General features: G+C 43.7%; 2 long non-coding RNA genes across 2 annotated transcripts; both read left to right on the forward strand.

Annotated features, from left to right (window-relative positions):
• Positions 1-5,498: 5,498 nt before the first annotated feature.
• Positions 5,499-11,957, forward strand: LOC139057049 (uncharacterized). Its single transcript, XR_011512548.1, has 3 exons — positions 5,499-5,914; positions 9,651-9,713; positions 11,737-11,957. It is a non-coding gene; the product is annotated as an uncharacterized lncRNA (long non-coding RNA).
• LOC139057048 (uncharacterized) lies at positions 7,066-8,529 on the forward strand. Its single transcript, XR_011512547.1, has 2 exons — positions 7,066-7,161; positions 7,226-8,529. It is a non-coding gene; the product is annotated as an uncharacterized lncRNA (long non-coding RNA).
• Positions 11,958-19,705: the final 7,748 nt, after the last annotated feature.

The following is a 19,705-nucleotide window of genomic DNA, read 5'->3' on the forward strand; positions in this document are numbered from 1 at the left end:
CCTTGGTATATGGATAAACGAAGGCAACGGATATATGGAAACACAGGAAAAAACCATAACAGTCAAGGGGAAGAGAAATGCAGCCATAATGAAGCACAGAGCGCTATGGGGATACAATAGGTACGAGGTCCTCCGAGGTATGTGGAAAGGGGTAATGGTTCCAGGACTTACTTTTGCAAATGCGGTTGTTTGCTTTAAATCAGGGGTACAATCAGGACTCGACGGGAACCAAAGGTCAGTGGGTCGCCTCGCATTGGGCGCTCACGGGAAGACTACAAATGAAGCTGTGCAAGGGGATATGGGCTGGACTAGTTTTGAAGTGAGGGAAGCTCGCAGTAAAATTGAGTATGAAGAACGGCTGAGGAATATGGAGGAAAGTAAATGGGCTGGGAGAGTGTTCAGGTATCTGTACAGGCAAAACATTGATTCACAGTGGAGGAAAAGAACTAGGAAGCTTACCAGCAAGTATGCGGCCTGTGGGGTGGGCAACACAGCAACAAAGAAGGTCAAGCGGAAAGTCAGAGAGGCTGAATTAATCTCATGGGTGGCGGCAATGGAAAAGAAACCTGCCATGAGTAACTACTTAAGGGGAAAAAACGAAATTAGGAAAGAAACCATTTATGATAACTCAAAGGGAAGCTCATTACTTTTCGAAGCGAGATCGGGATGCCTTAGAACACGCACGTATAAAGCGAGATATAAGAAGGAAGAAGAAGCATGTGCTTGCTGCGGTAAAGCTAGGGAAACGACGGAGCATATTTTATTAGAATGTGAAGACATCTATCCAGCGGTCGATTTGGGCACCACTGGCCTCCTTGAAGCCCTTGGGTTCAGCGGGAGCAGTGGTAAAGGAAACAGGTCCGCAGTAGACATCAGTAAGAGGCGATTGAAGGATTGGTGGAAGAAAAGTAGGGAAACGACAAAGGACGGAGGCGTACAAAAGCACAGTTCGCAATAGGGTATCAGAAAATTTGGACGTGGTAGTTCATAGTGTGTTTTTTTTTTTCTCATGGGTTAACCTAGGTAAGATATTAGGCAGCATGGTAGCAAGAGCTTGGTGGCGCAAGCCACCGCCCCGTTCCAAAGGGGACGCTCATAACATCCATCCATCTATCCAGCTTAAGATCCCTCTATAATTTTCAAGGTAGCGACATATGCCGCGCGCGCCACCTAGGAAGTTCCTGTAGCAGACAGCGCCCACGCTAAACCACGGCGCCGCGGCATTCGAGAGGTGAAAAAAATATCTGCATACGCGCGGAAATAAAACCTACTGGTGCCTGGCTGTGGCGAAAAACGAAAAAAGGACCCGAACTGCTAAATTTAGTCCTTTAATTTCAAATGAGCGCTCCAAGAAAATCGCTCAAGAAAGCGTAATGAGGGCTGGATCGCCTCGATTCCGCGTGTTTTCATTTCGTTCGTTTGCGCTCAATCACCGCGCGAGCCTTGGTGATTGCTTGCGCTTAATCCCGTATGCTCTGTGAAATCTTTTGCATGTAAGTGTGCTGCGTATACATAGCGGTTGCATTGAACGAAGAAGTCGTGTAAAAATGAAGGCTGACAGTCGCTTGGACCGAAAATCTTTCGACATAACATCGCTCAAACGTGTGATTCTCAAAGCGCGCAGCCCTCACGGCAACTAAACAACATCCTGTGTGTGTGTGTGGAAACGAGTGCGCCAACAGACTTCTTGCCGCTGAGTGTGTCTGTCGTGTAGCGATTACAAGACGACTGCATGTGTCTTGTGGTTCAATGCTACGAGCCAGTGCAACTGTCGTGACATGATGAAGAGGCGGTATGGATCGTGTCAGAGTGTCTCCTCGATCGTGTTCGGGCTGGTGAGTGCGATCTGATTTCGCGGCACACCAATATCAAGCGTAGCGTGTGCGCGTGTGTCAATGCGGTTGACTGATCTCGTAAACCGTGCGACGTCGCCGCGTAAACTCGAATCATGACGCGCATTGTTGTGTTTATCCCTTTTCGCCCCCGTGCACCGCTAAAGCCCCCTAAGAATTAGAGGGCCCTTATACGAAACGCACGCGGATTGGCCCAGCTATTACTGCACTGCGTTTTGCTGGCAATCCGTGTATCGCTTGTGGCGTTTTTCTTATGTTCATTTGCAGTTGTGTGTTTTTCATCAGTAAAATGGCATTGCCGATTACTGAAACATCTTCGAATGTAAGGGAAACTTGGAACGAGGTCGCAGCTGTATACTTTGATATACGCAGCACTTTGATATACTGTATTACGCTTTATTATTTGACGACCAGTAGCTGTGGCTATGCAGTATTCGTTTTTAAAAACAGAATAATGCAGGCACTTAGCAGTATATTTATCACATATGCAATGGAGAAAATACGATTAGGATATTGGAAATTACTTTTTGGACCGCACAAACACAGGAAAGTGTAAAAGTAGATTTCGCTGCTTAATTTTATTTTTTATCGCACTTAACGCAATGCGGACATTTGTCAGCGAGTTAATGCGTTTCTGCCCCACTATTTACTTGCATGCTAGGTCATACTGCACTTGCTAAGTCAACGGGCTCGTAACGCACTAAAATCAGTAATCTCCACAAACTTCGGCCATCAACATTCATGCGCACGAATGAAATAATACTGCAGCTCTGCACACACAGGTGCATACTTTCTCTCGCACCTTCGTATCACTCTACGTTACTTTCCTCGCATAGTCGTGCAGTTACCGACGCTTCAGTCTTTCCGTCCATTTCTATGCAACCAGAATTACCTTCTGGTTAGGTTTTGTTTGCTGCGCAGGATGCAAAATAACTGATCTCGGCACCCATCCGCACAGCAACAAGGCATCTCGGTCCTTCAATTCCTAGGTCATACCGATCTATTCAGCGGGCTCACAGCGAACTAAAATAAATTATCTCCACAAACTTCGGCCCTCAACATTCATGCACGTGAGTGAAATACTATCACAGCTCGACACACGCACATGTATACTTTCTATCGCACCTTTGTATCGTTGTATGTTACTTGCCTCGCATAGTCGTGCTGTTACCGACGGTTCAAAGTCCGTCCGCGCAATTCTGTGTAACCATACTTTTCGTCTGGTTACGTTCTGGTTGCCGCGCGCGATGCAAAATAACTTCTTGCCATCTTTCGTCCGGTTTCGGCACCCAACAGCACAGCAACAAGGCATTTCGGACCTCCCGGAACGAAATTATCGCAGCGATGTGCATAGAACAACAGGCGAAACGCGCGCACTTCGCCCGGCGCGCAGGAACTTTCATGGCGGCAAAGGGGCGGAGCAAGGTCACATGTCACCGATCAGCCTATCGCAGGCGTTGTCGGCTGGATCAAAGCCTGGCGGTACTTTTGAATGATTGAGGGACTTTAGGTTGGCTAAAACCCCTGAAACTTTGTAAAGTAGTGCCACTCTCCTCCTCCACCTTCACTCCTCGTTTCTCCTCTCTTTCACGGTCCCTCCTCGACCATGGCGCCGCCTACGCTGCTCGAGCGCAGCAGACGACCTTTCGCAGAGTGAATGCACGCATAGCGAGGCAGTGCTCTTTAGGCGTTCACGTTGGCTTTCCAGCTCCGCGTAACTTCGTGTACAGCATAGAATTTCTAGCCGGATGCTTATACAAATTCGGTAACGGCAGCCTTTGTTTCATTTTTTGATAACTATTTATTAAAAAAGTATCTGAAGGAGTGTTCACGCTGTGCGTTGACGATGCGAATGTATCGCGCGCCCTAAAATTTGGTACGCAACATTTGTCAAGGGCGTGTCGCAAGTTCTTGTTGCGAATGGTTGTAAATAACACGTTTACCATCGAATGACAACCTCTTGGCTTCCAGTAAGCCCTCAGCCTCAAGAATCCGCGCCACCCTTACCATGTGAATTCGCGGCGAGTATCAGCTATGGCGTACAAAGGCTGACGGAGATCACTGCTCTGGAGGTTCGAAAGTGTATTACAAGCTACAGTGCCGCCAACGTGCGTGCTTGCCAATCTAAGCGCGCTCAAAGCCTCAGAGGTGGGCGCTGGTGCTATTAGGTTTCTCGTGTCTCAACGCCGACAGAAATACCGCGGCCGATCATCGAGTCGGGAATGTGCGTACACAAGAAAATAAAGTGAGTTTGTAGCATTCGTGCGCGAAGCGGGAGTGCGATAACAATGCTTGACTCAATCTCAAACAATACCACTGTGGCCTTCAGTAATTTTTTCAGGTTAATGACTTATCACGAATAACACTTCATCGTGCGTTGGTTCGTCCGTTTACTAAGTGACGTACTTGTCGCGAACCGAGTTGCACTGAGGTTCATGCATTGAGGACGGTTGCACTCCCTTCGAAGTAACATTTGCGACACGACTTTATTAGTGAAGTCATTATCGCGCAAAGAATCCCCCCGCCATGACGCGGCCGAAATTGCGGCAAGTGAAATGATGTTTTATCTATAGGTTAAAATGATATGAAACGGCATTCGAGTTGCAAGTTAACAGTTTATTTTCACATAGACGCATTACAGATTTGCCTTTGCAGTGGCAAGTCCGTGTGCACCATTTATTGTCTCATTGCGTAAATAAACCCACCAGCCCAAGAGTCCTACAGCAAGCGCGTCTCAATTAGGCATAGTGACTGTAGAAACTAATAGTGGCAGAGACGAGCAAGCTAACGACTATATGAGCGCGCGAACTAAACGAGCGAGCAAACGACTAAACGAGCGTGCGCACGAACGAGCAAACGACTAAGCACGAACGACGACTAAACCAGCCAGGGAGCGGGCGGGCGACCGCACGTTATCTTTACGAGTGCGCCACCGCCGCATCTTAAGCTTCGCACAATTTAAAGCTCACGCGAATTAGCACATACGTCTCAATTACCTATGATGCAGTCGCTCGACAACGAACGCACCGCGTAACACGGTTTCGGGAGAGCACGCACGCTTTTCATCGGTGCCTAGATCTGTATCGCAAATCCACCGGGTGACCGCCAACGAGGAACGCGAACAAATGTGGCAAACAAAGCTAGTCTATCTAAAGAAGGCTAGTGAGTAACCACAAAAGGCGGAGAGCTGCTCTCCTCCCACGAAACACAAAACCTCTTAAAAACTTCTTGAAATGGCTACAAACGGCTATAGACGTCTTGGTCTATGATAAGACTGAAAATAGAATTTCTTCTAAACATAACCTCAGCACTTGGAATATGCTAGCATATATTCTATCTGCGGCAAAACCCACTACGGGTGTCACTAGAGTGTTTTGGTAAACGCATTCAGAATGTCTAACTCAAGAACTTTTCTAGATCTTTTTGTCTAAAAGTGCATACAATGCCAAACGACGTGTTAAATGTGCGGTTACCGTCGGCCGTCGACGTTAGCGAATAAAAGACGCCTCAGACAAATCGAACTCGTTCGAAGCAACATAAGTTAATTGGCTTTAATATTAAATAATTTCACACCAGAACTTCAACAATCAAGGGCGTGTTATTGTTTTCCATACAGGGCGCGCACACAACGCCTGGAAACCATTCTATGCTCGCGCAGCAGCAGGAGCGAAATGCCGGTGTTGCACAGCGGTGTCACAGAGCCACCGCGCTGCGACCACTTCGGCGGCACAATCCAAATTTGTCGGACATCTCATTCTGTGCTGGAAACACTGGGAGGCAGGAAGTTTGAAAAAAACGGCCACTCCCGCCCGCAATGTCTCGGTCGTGGGTTCGTTATGCCAGTTGTTCAAGCCGTTCTGTACATTTATACTGGATATTAACTGGAGTCATTTAGCTGTGCTGATGCTGTTTGCCGTGTGTTTTGCATCAGTGCTTCGTGACATCGGCTGTATTGCGTGTTTTCGCCGACGGCTTACTACCACAATGGCGGGATCTGCGTTCGCCGCCTTCGTGTCTCGGTGCGTCTTTGTACGTCGCACGTTCGGATAACACTTTTTCCGGTAAGTGCCCAAGTAACCACGGATATCCGTGGGACGTCCACCATAAGTCCCAACGTCCATCCATCCGGATATCCAACACGGACGTCCGTGGGACGTACAGGAAAAGTCCATATCCTGTTTGGATGTCCGAAGGACATCCCACCGGGATGTCCATGGGACATCCCATTTTGAACGTCCGCTGGCTGTCCATAAATAGGCATGCCCAGGATATACACTAGTGAGTTATATATAAACTAGCATAAATATATTGCCGGAAATTTTAGTTTGTTCATATTATATTTGTTTATTTTTGTTCTCTATCGGACACAGTTCATCCTTTTTTCAAAGCAAAATAAATATATTTCCAACTTGATATAAATTCTGCCCACTTTAACATCGCAGTATTAAAATACGATTTTTTTTTCTATCGGTGGGTCATACAAACAATTTGCAGTTTGCTTTAAAAAAATGCTTGTGGATGACTAGCAGAATATATAAGCGCCCATTTGAAGCCACTTATTCGACCTAGAGCCAAGCACTCAAGTTACCCCTCATTATGAAAAGTTCCTGATCATAGAGTTTTGGTCCTGACCTCCGAACATGTAGGTTCAGGTTTATCATTGAAACAGGAAGTAAAACACGTTGTTGGGCTAGTTGGTGCATTGTATTAAGAAAAAACCAGCAAAAAAAAAAAAAGAAGCCGGACACAGGAAACATACACAAGACAGGCCTCATCCAGCCTCTTTCCTGTCTTCTCGTATGTTTCCTGTGTGCGCCTGTTTTTGGCTGGTTTCTTAAAACAGGAAGTTGTCTGCAGTGTTCAATTGTGCATACAATAATATCATTACAGGTAACAAAAACAAATCTCAAAGGCTACGCTTTTGGTGGCTGCATGCGTTGAAAGCGATTACGAAAGCTATAATGCGTCAGAGCCGCCATGAATTGACAGTAATCTCAAAGGCTATGTTTTTCTGGCGCCGACAGCTTTAGCAGAAACTAAAAACTCGAAAATCAGATACCAAATATTCCCAGAAGAAGTAAATATTTCACTGTGTAATAATAGAATATTTTAAAAACCTATTTGTGTTTGCGTAGATGCACGTGGAAGTGTTAGAACCTTGGCAAAGCAGAACGCTGCAGTCATCCAATCCAATCCAAGCTCTAGCCATCGTCGCCACGCCATTTTTCATTCTGCGATCGTTTTAAGGGCAGCGGAGCAGCGTTTGTCACCTTCCGTGCCTGCCGAAGTCTCCTACTCAGCTACGAAGGTATGACAGCTACATCGATTTCTTTTTTAATTCGTTTGGGTATTGAAATGTGTTTTCTTCACAGGTGCCAGGATGCCTAGACTGCGGGAGAAGCCGCACGCGCGAAAAAGAGCGTCGCTGGAAACAAAGACGATATTCGAGGACTTCGGATCTCGCACCGGCAGCCAGCAGTCAACAGCTCGAGAATTCGCAAGTCTAGAACTGTGCAGTGGCGCGTATACCCCGCACGCATGCATTAACATGTGCGGTCGGGCTGTCCCTGCAAACATTTGTACGCCTTGTGATGCTGGTCGCTGCACCGAGGCGACATCGGAAGTTCAGGACGGTGGTTGTGACACTACGCGCACTACGGACAATGTGCCTTGCTTCCCTGATGGATATACTCTACGTGACGCTTCGGATGGTTCACTTCGCTGTGAGAACGGAACAGGATCCCTTAGGAGAGGTGTACGCACAAGTCAATGCGGGTTTTCTGGTAAGCAGGACCCCGGAGTCTACATTTGCTTTAGCTACCGCGGACTCTTCATCGGCGCCCTTTGATTCTCCTGGCAAAGAGCTTCTCCTGGCTAATGCGCTCATGATCAGAGCTGTAGCCGTCAGTAGCGGCAAGATCGCCTGCTGATCTCTACGAAAATAAAAAGCTCCTTTTAAAAAAGTGAAGAATATATTAGTTGTTTTTATCTACAAGTTTGTTTAATATCGTGAGAATATGGTCACTACGGCCACGGCGGGGACATTGTAAACGAGATTACGCATTCGATGGCCAAGTGAGTTTTAATAATTGTAAGAACGCACTACGCCACGAGAAAGCTATTGTTTAAAGAAAGTGAAGAATATATTGATTGTTCTTCACTAATAGTTCGTTTAGCCACGTCAGAATGTGGAGACATTGGGAACGAGAGTACGCATTTGGCGGCAAGTTTACTTACGAGAACGCACTACGTCGCGAATATTTAAGCTGCAATACCATTAAGCATGTCCGTGTGGCACCCCGCGAATGACATTAAAGTTTAAGGCATTAGCCAGTTAATGTCATTTTTTGTGCCCGTGTCGCAGAGTGCTAGTGAAGTGATGTAGTCAAGATTAATTCCTTCATGTCATTTCTGTTGCTTTCGCTGCTTAATAATGCTAATTGATGTATTTTTGCTCTTTCTTTTTATTCCATGCTGCAAACTCAAATGTCAAAGCAGGGTGGGCAATAAGTATTTTTGTTCTGCTGTTCTCTACCTTGTGTTGTGCTATTGAAATTGCAAGTTTTCTTCTTTATCCGTGTATTTATTTGTTCTTTGAACAGTACGCATATATCTGCTTATTGGTCTTTTTATGTATATGTATAAGGTGACAATAAACGTTTAATTGTATTTGGAAGTTGGTGTAAGTTCATTTCTCGTTTATTTAAAACAAGAATGCATTCAAGCATTAGACCAATGTAATATATATAATGGTCCGGTGCTTGAATGTGTCCCGGCTACTATTGTCGCTTCAAGGCATGTGTATATCTGGAATATCCCCGGGAAGACACACACGTACACACACACACACACACACACACACACACACACACACACACACACACACACACACACACACACATATATATATATATATATATATATATATATATATATATATATATATATATATATATATATATATATATATATATATCCTGAACGTCCCCTGAATGTCCATGCTGGATGTCCGCGTCGGACGTACTACGGATGCCAAAGCGATTACCTTTGGATTTCCCAGGGACGTCCCTCGGACGTACGTCGGACATTCATGGATATCCCACGGACATCCCGAATATCCAGAAAGGACGTCCGTCGGACGTCGCCCGGATATCCGTGGTTACTTGGGTGAAATACATTGCGCTTCGTTTTTCGTCAACAATGTGAATATATTTAGGTGTTACCCGCGGCAATTCTTGATATATGGGCTCTTCTGCCCTGCGAGCTTTCGTCATTACTTTTATACGAGGGTTCTGCTTGTGTTCAGCCGTTCAGCACTACCGCGCTCCACGACTTCCGCAACAACAGTCAGAACTTTGTCCTGCTTGTTAGCCTGTGGTTAACGTAGCACGAGCCAACCGAAAGGAGTGCATTCGAAGATGACGCGCTGGCTGTAATGCTGAACCAGACTGAACTCGCCTTATTTTGTGTCCTTTTGTACTTACGTGTGCGCGCGTGTGTCAGTGACTATGCAGTTTGTAGCTATCCCACTTTATAGCAAAACAAAAAATATAACTGCAATGTTTACTTCATCTATACAATTCCAAATTAAATCGTCTGCTGATGTACAAATTTCACTTGTTTTGTTCTAAATAAGCAGCAAAACCTTTAACCTAGTAGGTGCTTCATCTGGGAGTGAAATCACGACAGCTTGGCATTTATTTATGAATGACTGTAACTGGGTCACCTTATGTGTAATTGCAAATCTGCCTTTCAACTGACTTGATGCTATCTTATTTTGTCCCTTTCACTCTATAGACGGCTGGACATCCTTCTTGTACCTTGGCGCTAGCTGGATGACGGGACCTCATCATGATCAGTGTAAGCCAATGTACTGTACCCTCTCTGGTCCTCCCAGTGCTTTTTATGTGGGTTAAGGCCAGGGAGCGCTTCGTGGTAAAATAGCTAGTTGGTGTCTCACCAACGGCCATTTTTTAGCTCTGGTCCATTATAAGCTGCCACTATTATAACCAATTTCTCAGTGCCAGTGTACATACACAGTTCTACTAATAATTAGTTTCCCTAAGCCTTACAAAATTTACCTGTAGGTAGTCATTGCTATGTAAGAACTCACAAATTAACTCTGCTGTGTCATAGAAGTATTCCATACATGAGTAAAAATTTTCTACAACAGTGTACATTACACCTTGCTTCCCTAATGCACAAATGTATTCAAGCCAGTGTTTGATTAGTTTGGTATTCTAAATGTTTTCTGTGTGATTTAGTTTCTTTACAGGAACTTACTGTACAGCATCAGCAAGCAGTCTTATTTAAGATTTATGTGTGCTGTAAAAGGTGTGCTTTGCCGCTAGAATTGATAAAACATGGGCCAAGGCTTCCATACAAGGACAAACTTCAATTTCGTTCTACCACCATGAGCACTTGGCTGGTGCTTGCAAAATGAATCGCATCAAGTAGCTTGTGCCAGACTGTTTTTTAACCTTATTGTGAGGAGATCACAAAGTGATCTGTGGATGCGCCTGCGTCTGAGATATAGATTGCGCTGCAACATATGTGCGTGTAGAACAGGCATGATGCTGAGGGTTCCAGCAGTTTGCAGAGGTGCTTTTAAAATTTTGTCATGACTGCAATTTTACCTGTGCTGTTTTTTATCACCTATTTCAATAATATCATTGGATGTGTTATCAGAATTTATCAATCTATTTGCCCTGGCCCATTAGCCTGCCACATTTGCCTCTTCACTAGGTGGGCAATTATTCTGCATAGACCATTACTTGAATACACCTTTTTGTGTGCAGTAGCTTCTCAGTTGCAAGTCAGCATAGATGCTCAGAATTACCTGAGAGTATAGATACACTGATAATTTGCCACCTATACGAATCACTTCGCACTTTCTCACGCAAACAGCATGTTAACACTTCCAAGTCAGCGGGCAATGTTATCGTTTGATCACATCATGAGATACTTTCAACTTTGTATGAAGCATCATCCAAGGTGTTGCATCATTTGTGTGAGGTATTGCCCGAAGCCAATTAGGGTCACTTGAAAATATATCAACAAAAGTGATTGATCCAGCTAGGAGTGTTACTTTGGAACACTACTTTATCACCAGTCCTCCTTTGCATGCTACCTGCTTACTCTGTACTGTGTCATGTTTAAGTTTGAAAGAAAGGCAACAGCTAGGCAGCGCAAAATGCCAAACTTGCTTTTAGTTCAACAATATAAGACGCTATTTAACTTAAGTTAGTACATCATTTACCTGCAGAGTGAATTACTGTTTTAAACTGATTATATTTTGCAGGAAGCTTTTCAGACTTGTTTGACAGGTTGATAAGTGGCTTTTTAGCCACAAAACACCATACAATAATTTAAAGGCTGACTTTGACTCTGCTATGCAACTTAACGACTATATGCCAGGAACAAGGCCTCTGAGTTGGGGCGCTGGCTAACACTCCCAGTGTTCTACTAGGACACATAAATACCCAAGAAAGTGGATGGGAAAACGACGCCGCTGTAGCTCAATTGGTAGAGCATAGCACGCGAAATGCGAAGGTTGTGGGTTCAGTTCCCACCTGCGGCAAGGTGTTTTTTCATCCACTTTAATTTCCATTAATTTATCGTTTATTTAATTTATTAAGCGCAAGTAATTTCCCCTATGTTGTCCTTGGTGTCAGTGTTTGTTGGCTTCTCATGATAGGAAATATACTAGTCATTTTAAACATCATCGCATACATACCTTAAGATACCCGTAATTTAAGAGAAAGGAATGCTTAAATTTATTTTTAATGCGAGCCAAACTTCTTACGTAGCACATATTGCTAATTGAAGTTCCAATTTCAACATTCCCATTTCCTCCCTTGCCATTTTTTCCTGTTCTGTGCAGGTATTGCTTTCCTATGTCTACAAGAACCGTCACGGGTGGCCTGTGACAGCAAGCTTTTGTGGGCAGCCAGTGCTCTCCTACGAAGGCTGGCCTACTCTGGCAGCGGCGGCAATCATCTTCAAGATTTATCGATGATCACCTTTGCTGCTATTTGTCACTCTTCTTAATTACACTTTCTGCATCTTTTCTAATCTATTAGGTAATAAAGTATGAGTATGTGACATGGTGTGAAGTTGATGCCTTGCTGCATTTTAGCTTGCAATCACCTTTTATGCATGAAAAGCTCATCATACAATTTATGAAAAAAAAATAACAGCATATTATGATTTATCTTTCAGTATCTTGTAACATGCAACATACAAGGAATTCACTAATGGATGGTATGCCGAAGAACTGGCCATTATTTCTGCGTGATGCTGTGCAAGCATTTGGCGTTACCTTACAAGAGGCACCCGGAAAGTAAGTTACAATTTACTTTTAAATGAAGCATGGACATCAGAAAAAATATTTATATTGCTAGTTAGAGTGGTTCGCAGAGTGTTTTTCCAGATGTGTACTATCCTTTATTTCTTAACTCATTGCAGCACAGTGTTCTGTTTCGTATACTGGTGTAAGGCTATTGTGCCCCCTGTAGCTGAAACCAGGATATAATTTTTGCCTGAACTGCAGCATCACTGACAAAAAATTTTCTTTGATAGAAACTATTTCAATTTGGTGGAGACCCAGCAGGGCGAAGTTTTGTCAATAATGGTGTGTTTCACGCAGAGATGTTCTTGTTTAGGTCAATGAGTGAACATTGGAAGTATATCAGCATACAATACAGATCTTGTTTGATTTGCAAAATAATTCTGACAGGTGGCATTCAATTGATTGGTCTAATTAAAAAGCACAAATTGACCAATGAGGCTGTACTACACTATTCCCATGTTTCACATCTGGAAAAAATACCTCTGCATCACTCTGTCCGACAATATAAACTTTTTTTTTCCGATGTCCATGCCTCGTTTAAAATAAATTGTAACTGTGGGCAAACGTCGTGTTACTGTAAGAGCTGCCGCAAAAATTTGAGGGAATGTCTAATAAAAGTCTTCAGTTGTTCTTGTCAAGCTGTCCATTAGCCAACTTTTAGCGTAACGTTAGCAGGGCTAACTGAAGTACTTCTAGACGTCCATGGCTACAAAATATCTTGACCAAGACAACTACTAGGCTTTTGAATTAGCCGTTGAAGACATCTTTTAGACATCAAATAGCTGCTTGCGTGTTTCGTGGGCTGAGGCGCTTTTATGATCGAGACTGAAATTTTATCAAAAGGACTGCGCTGAATCTTAAAAATTTCGTAATCACGTTATCGCACGCAACCTCGTGTGCCCGAAAACTCAAGCCAGTTGGCGTTCAATACGATTAAGCCCACCAAATATGACTAACACGATCACGTAGTGCGCATATAAGCAAAGCAGACGTTGCGTAAAAATCATGTTAAAGCGTGCGTACAAATGACAACATGCACAGTGAACTGTGCAATATACTACTACGTTATTGCCCGCAGCACAATACGCAAGCCTGGCACATACAATACTCAGAGAGAGCCACAACTTAGATCACAAAGTCGCGCGGAGGAAGTTGGTCGGAAGTTCTCCCTCCCGATTCGGTGAAGCCATGTCTTTCTTCTTAACCCGTTACGCTTACCGGACGGTATCGCGAACATATTCTTGCCTTTGTTAAATCTATATTGGCATCCAAACGCGCAGCAGGTCATGGTAACAGAAAATGAAGTCAAGCGACGACGCACTTGCCACAAAACATCCGTCAAGGCGTTCACAAAATCAAAACAACACAGAATAGGTACGGAAGGAATGCCGCCAACAAGCGCCGCTTCTCGAGCAAAGATGGCACTGAAGCGCGACTGTAAACAAACGAAGCCGGCGCAAGGGGCCACGTGATGCCATTATGCCAATAGCGACGCGGCATCGGCTTCGGGCAGAGCGCTCGAGGAAGGGGGCGGCATTCTTCAAAGCGTGGCAGTACTTTACGAAGTTTAAGGGGCTTTAGGTTGGTGACTGGAGGATTGGTGGAAGAAAGGCCGCCGTTCCTGCCATAGAGTTTCCTACAAAATTACTAGAGGGAACTCTGGCGCTAGTGTCTACGTGAGCTACAATGGGAGCAGTTGTCCCAGCCAATTGTCCCAGCATGGGAATTATGGGAAGTACATGGATTTGCCTAAACTTCGTCCTTCTGGCTTCAAACGGCTTTGTGACTTTGTAAACTCGTAATTTCCAACAGTTTATTGCATAATAAATGATTAAATAAACATCATTAAAATTGCCCGACGGCAGGATTCGAACACAGAGACTCTAGTACAGAAGCCTGATATTGAAACCATTAAGCCACGGATGCATGTATCGACAATCGAATGAAACGCCCTTATGAATTTATCGCGAGCATGCCAGTGCCTTGAGACGCTTGGTGCGTTTCGATTTGACCATCTGGACAAGCTCAATCGTTGCAATTAATAGCAATAGTACGCGTTCCCGGCGTCTTCTGCACTTCGAAGAATATAGATTGCGCTGAAATATACGAGAATATAAGATTTATATAGCGTAATATACAAAGCCACAAGAACGTCTGAATCCATAAGCACGAAAAGCAGACAAATCCATGTACTTCCCATCATTCCCATGGTAGGACAACGACTGCAGCGCCAGAGTTCCCTCTAGTAATTTAGTAGGAAACTCTATGGTTCCTGCCATAGTTCCTGCCATAGAGTTTCCTACAAAATTACTAGAGGGAACTCTGGCGCTGCAGTCGTTGTCCTACCATGGGAATGATGGGAAGTACATGGATTTGTCTGATCTTCGTGCTTATGGATTCAAACGTTCTTGTGGCTTTGTATATTACGCTATATAAATGGCCGGCGTTGCGCGTACCCCACGGAGGAAGGAAACTAAGGAGAGGCCCTGACGTCACTCTTTGTGAAGCAAAAGTGAAGCCGGAAGTTGGCGTTGCTCATGGCGATGCTCCGCCTTTTGTGCCACCCTCCTCTCTTGTTTACATCTTTCGCGAAACCATGCCGCGCTGCGCGTGGTATCGCGCGCGGAGCGCGCGCGCTCGCGCAACATCCGGCAGAGCATGGTGCAGGTAACACAGCGCAACAAGACATGGTGACTAACGCAAACCCGCCCACACAGCGCCTTTGCCACGGCACGAAACGTACCAGAGCAACACGTGTGAGCGCTCAAAATCAGAACAACGCCGCCATTGTGGCCCAAAAGGCGTGGCCATACAGCAAAAAAAATAAAAAAGCAGCAAAAAAATTGAGAACCTACTACGTCATTTCTGCCACACTTTTCTCCTAGCGCGCGGAGGGGGTAGGGCCTCTCCTTAGTTTCCTTCCTCCGTGCGCGTACCCGGTGGTTCTAACGGGTGCGTTGCGTTCACCCAAATAGCCAACTTATTACTGATTTGGCTTGGCTCCCGTTGGATTTTTAAAAGGCGGCGGTAGTGCGCTTTGGACATTTCTTGAATTTCTTGTGAGCGTCTGTGCAACAAGGTGTAACCTTTCTCTATGGTGAAACCTTTACGAGGTGTTTCTGCGTTGTATGTTCGATCTAAGTGGTCTTCGCTGCCGTGGTTAGTTTGTTTGGCTGGTTGGTACATGTGCAAACGGTCTTTTGTGATGTTCTGGAGTTGTGGAAGGTCGTCGCCCCTATTGCAAGTACTTGCGTTGTCGCGACATCATTCGAACACTATACGATCAGAGCAGAAACAAGTGCTGTAACCTACCCCGGTTATTGTGTAGGCGTCAGCTCTCGAAGTATTGGTCAATGCACGGTGGGAGCCCGTTTTATCTGCGGATGCGTGCTTGCACCAACTCTGACGAAACTCTGATCATTCGGGATCTGTGAAAGCAGTGCTGTGTTGATTTTGTTCCCTGCTTAGTTCGCCTGTTTACATACTCGCCTGAATGTGTGCTATTGTGGTTTTTAAGTTTTCCCCCGTGGGTCTGTACCAGATACCTCGCATTCAGCTGCTTGTCACCTGTGGTCGTTTATAACTTTGCTGCAGAATTTTGTCCTTAAGTCGAATAAACTTTGGAAGGAAATCGTGAAGCTTTACTCCCGGAAAGCGCTTGTACGTCCATAGAATTTACAGTTCAAATGCAACACATATCCTCATTTAAATTTTAGAAGAATTTATAGTTTCCATAAATTGAAATTGCAGATAAACAGAATTCAATAAATTGAAGATTTCTATATGCACACCAAATAAGTTCTGCAAAGTAAAACGGTTTGTTACATTAAAGTTCAATATATGGAGGTCTAATTGTACAAAATTGATTGATATAGGGGTTGATTGGATACAGGGTGTGCATATTCACACGCCTGGTTCCGTAGTCAGTCGTTACGTGCCGCTCTACTTGGGCAATAAACCAAGCAACAATGTTAATGTTTTCGAACTGTTCATATATCGGGAGCACACCAAGAAGGTGATCTAAAACCTCCAGGCATATGGTGACTTTCTGTTCCAAAAGAAAAAAAAGTAATAGTAATAATGTGTACAGTGGCATAGCAGAGTAAACAAACAAAAAAGCTGTCTTTTTAAGACAATGCTACATTTTTTTTTCCCAATTACAGCAGCTGTGCAAGGTGCTCTAGACCAGTCACGATATTTGAAAATTCAGTGTCATGGGCCAGTCTGTTTCCTTTAGTGTTATAAGGGCCTCATATTCTTGCGAAGTTAATCATATTACTCCTGTATCCATACTACATTGAACTCCTGAAATGTTTCATCCCGGCCACTGCTCCTCATCCACCATGCTGCTTCTGCTTAATAGTTCTCAAGGCAATTATATTGCCCTCCTCTCCCTATTATTCAGGCAGAGAAACAGATCCACATGGCCATCACAAACTAATTTTTACTTGCACATGCCCTGACGTTCAAAACATTGCAGTTGAGCTGGAAGCTAGAAGCTAAAGGGAAGCTAGAATTAGCACTAGTGAAATGTGAAGGTTGTTAGCAAAAGTGCCCACAGTGTGTGAGGCCACAGTTTATGCGAAGATAAAAGTTTTGAGAAAAATTGTATAAATTTTGCAGTTGATATTGCTGTTTTATTAATGCTGCTCTTGCTTTAGTTATCCTTTTTTTTAGTCACCATATGTGTTAAATGTCACAGCATTTGATATTATAGTATTGACATATATCAGTTGGGTGGGGGGTCCTCATCTGGATAGTTCATTTCTAATGCATACACTTTGCATGGCTTGTTCGCGTTGCCAACACCTACTGTATTACTTTGCTATTAAAACCTTCACAATTGTTTTTCACACATAAATAAAACAAGCAGTCTAAAAATGTTCCTTTGACTCGTGCAATATAGCGCTCCTCTCAACTAAAGCTGTATGTTCTCGAGACACAAGTTAACAGCTACATGTTAGCTGCAAAACCTCTTAAATTTGCAACAATATCGAATATATTGAGACAAAAAAGCTATCTTGGTGAACATAATGCTGCAGATGCTGACCAGCACATGAGTAGTGCTTCTTTTATTACAAACATTTAATCACATTGCAGAGAGTGTGTACCACTTAAATCACAATCATTTTATTGAGATATTTTTGTGTCATTTGCATGTGGCAGAAGCAGGAAATAGTAAGCTGACTCTGCCTTAAAGCAAACATATGCATGAGGGAGCGCTTAAAGCATTACTTGTTCAAACCGAGGCTTTGGTGTCTAGATTTCACGACGAAGAGAGTAAAATGTGAGGTCACTTACCCTGTATTCTGAAACCATCTATGACTGGAAGCTTCATTCCACTGAGATGAGCGCAGTGCCACCCCTTGACTGAAGACGACGCTGTGTTTCACAGTAATTGACATGAAGTTTAATTAAAGCTAAGCAACCGCCTGTGTCAAGGAGTGGGGCTGCTGTGCATTTGAATCCAGGTGGAGGGTTGAGTGGAGAATACAGAAGTTAGTCATCTTTACCTATCCTTGAGCCTCTTAAGAGATTTCCTACAACATTTAAGCTCAGCCTTTATGTTTTCTTAGAGCATGGTTATTACAGGTGGTACAAAACATTCCATTGTACAGTTTCTATAATTCTTTGGGAAAACATACATCACCTCACTAAACAGGAATAGGCTCAATAGGTTCACTGGTATCATCTATAGTGTTTCCATCCAAGACCTATTGCTATTACAAGGCATTGCAGACATTCAGTGACGTAGCCAGAAATTCATTTCAGGGAAGGATTCTCCACTGGCCACTACCACTCCCCCATCACCTCTCTCTCTAGCACTATATAAATGTGTGGAGGGTTTTACATCACACCAAGACAAACTCCTAGCACTCCCCGGACAGGAATGCTTTAGCAATGAGGATGCACATTTTTACGTTGCCAAAACTTTGCTTAACTTCTGACAAAAGTTTTTCATTGCTAAGACTACGCCTAAAATTATGCTATCATCCTTGTGCTGTTTGTAAAAATTACTATATTAAAAATAACATTTTGTTTACAAATTGATGTATTTATATAATGTATATTATGACCTTGTTGGTACATTACTTAGGAAAGTGAACTGTGCTAAAAACATGACAGCGCTCTGTCTTGTGTCTTCTTGTTTGCAGCCCAGACTTTTTGCAGCCCAAGTAACAGTGAAGGTCAGCGTTATTTTCTTACCAGATTTGCTAGTGAGTGGTTCAGCCATGGCTGTGTATGGAAGAGAGCGGGCACTACTTTGCAAGTCGCCTATTACTTAATTGCAGGCATTATGGGCATGCTTCCCTGACACCTGCCTATTCTAAAGACTGCAAAGCAGCAAGCACAGCACATGCTATGACAGGGTAGGTGAATCTAAGCTAAGACAACTGGCCACAGCTATCTGGTGTTGAGCGATCGAGCAGTGATGAGACAATCCCCCTATGTTCCATAATTTTTCACTTCATTCTTGATGCCCTTAATGCGTGTCACCACCCTAGCCCCCTTAGTGTATCATCCTCCCCACTCCCTGGAGCTCTCTGAAACTCTTTTCAGCTAATCACTGTCCCACTTTTCAACATTCACGGGGTTGTTGAATGACACAGCATTCTATAACATTCCTATATTTATGTTTCTGTGTGGACATCGAAGCCATTCACCTAGCTCCCATAGTTTGTTGTGGCGGCTTCTTAGCTTCCCTGGTCCAGCACCCCGTCCTTGATATAGATTGCCGCGCGCAAATCAGCATTCTGTAGGCCTTTCTTTCTTGTCCCGTTTTCTCTCCATTTTTTCATTCTTAGCAGTGTGTACAAACTAGCCTGAGAGCAAGCTCTTCTGAAGTTTATTAGCATAATGAAAGTCAGAGTCAATGGAAAGTAAAAGAAGAAAGAAGAAGGTGGGGGGAGTGTTTTTTATGAGTTTTCTAAACAAGCAAGTTGATATAAGTAAGTTGTATAATAGCAAGCACCAAGTATGAAAGAATAAAAAACACATTTGCACTTCTCGTCTGACGAAATTTACTGTGCTTTTACAGAAATGAAAATCATTGAAAAGGAAGTAAGTGTTTACGTTGAGATACGAGCACGTAATCTGTAAGCCTCGTAAGCTTATGTCAAGTAAAACAACATGAAATCCTGAGAGATTGAGCTTCTTAAGTACACGTGTTATAATAGGAACACCAACCTTCTTCAGTATGTTAAAAGTACTGTATATCAAGGTTCTCCACCTAGTGGAAACATTGTTAAATCTGTTAAGATGTGAATGTGGGCAAGTTGGTAACAAAGTTCTAACTTGCTAAAGCACATTACTGTCCTCATCGAACTAATGACTATAGTTTCTTGTACATGTGTCTTGATCACATTCAGCACAACATTATGCATTTTTAGCTTTCTTTAGTACATTCTGTAGCCCCTCAATGGATTCAAGATGCTAGAAACCTATGTTGAACTACAAAGTGCTTGCCATTAAAAAAGACAAGAAGTCAGTTCCTGTGTTA

Source organism: Dermacentor albipictus, chromosome 3, assembly GCF_038994185.2.
Source record: "Dermacentor albipictus isolate Rhodes 1998 colony chromosome 3, USDA_Dalb.pri_finalv2, whole genome shotgun sequence".
Taxonomy (NCBI): Eukaryota; Metazoa; Arthropoda; class Arachnida; order Ixodida; family Ixodidae; genus Dermacentor; species Dermacentor albipictus.